The sequence below is a fragment of the Neophocaena asiaeorientalis genome, unplaced genomic scaffold, assembly GCF_003031525.2.
Source record: "Neophocaena asiaeorientalis asiaeorientalis breed wild unplaced genomic scaffold, Neophocaena_asiaeorientalis_V1.1 scaffold168, whole genome shotgun sequence".
In the NCBI taxonomy this organism is placed as follows: Eukaryota; Metazoa; Chordata; class Mammalia; order Artiodactyla; family Phocoenidae; genus Neophocaena; species Neophocaena asiaeorientalis.
In genome coordinates, this window is record NW_020175664.1 from 446145 (window position 1) to 447399 (window position 1255).

The window sequence follows — 1255 nt, forward strand, 5'->3', positions numbered from 1 at the left end:
TTAAAAAGTCTGGTCATGATCAAATAGAGCTTGTGAGAACTGTTTCAGAAGCTGCTTGTAAGGGAGATCTGAGGCCAGGCTAAGCCAAAGATTTAGTAATTTAAGGGTTTAATTATAGGGTTCAGCAATTAGTATTTCAAAGGACAGTGTTTTTTTTTTTTTTTTTTTTTTTTTTTTTTGGGAAGGGACAGTTTTATGTGAGTAGCTGGAACATTTATTGATGGCCACAGGAATGTCATCTTCAGAGTCTGGGGTTTTCAACCTTTCATAGGTTACAAAGTCACTAAGTCTTATGTAAAAATTTCCTCTGCTTCCTAGTAAATTCTGGTCCTTGTAGACATCTTCAGCATGGCGTGCTTATGGCAGCCTAGTGAAGTTTGCCGACGATCATTGGCGTAGTCTGAAGTTTCCTAGCTCAGGTCCCCAGTAATGAAATTGTGGCTGATTTCATGTTTTCATCCAAAGCCTGGTGTAGGTCATTGGCCAGCCTGCAGGTGTCCAACCATAGTCCTGTTAGCTCCAGTCAGGACAGAATCATGGTGCAAACCAAGATTGCAAGAGATACACCATCCTTCCAGAATGCCTAATATCCTCACTGCACCGATCCTCTCTGAGAATAAGGTTTCTCAACTTTGGTACAGTTGACACTGAAGCTAAGTACTGTTGTTGCAGGAAGGGGGACCCCTTCCACGGCTCGAGAGTGGGCTCTTGTCTAACACTCGTCAATGAGTTGTCCCAGGAGACACGTGCTGACAAAAGACTTGGGAAGGGGCGCCCAAGCAGAGAGCAGCAGGGTGAGGGAACCCGGGAGAACTGCTCTGCCACGTGGCTTGCAGTCTCAGGGTTTATGGTAATGAGATCAGTTTCCGTGTTGTCTCTGGCCAATCATCTTGCTTGGCCCATAGTCTGACTCAGGGTCCTCCCTGGCGGTGCGTGCATCTCTCAGCCAAGATGGATTCAGTGAGAAGGACTCTGGAAAGCTGGTCGTCTCCTCCCTCTTTTGGCCCCTCCCGAATTCTCCTGCTTAGTTTACGATGTTCCTTACCGGGACCTCCCGTTGTGAGAAAACTCAGGTAAGCAGGCCTGGTCCAGGCGCGGGGGTGGGTGGGTTCGGTCAACAGTCCCTAATGCTTTGCTATGGGAGGCTGTCTTGTGTGTTATAGTATTATAGGTCTTTTAGCAGGACCCCTGGCCTCTACCCACAAGATGCCAGTAGCTCCCCAACCCCAGTATCCTCTGACACTGCCAGGTATTC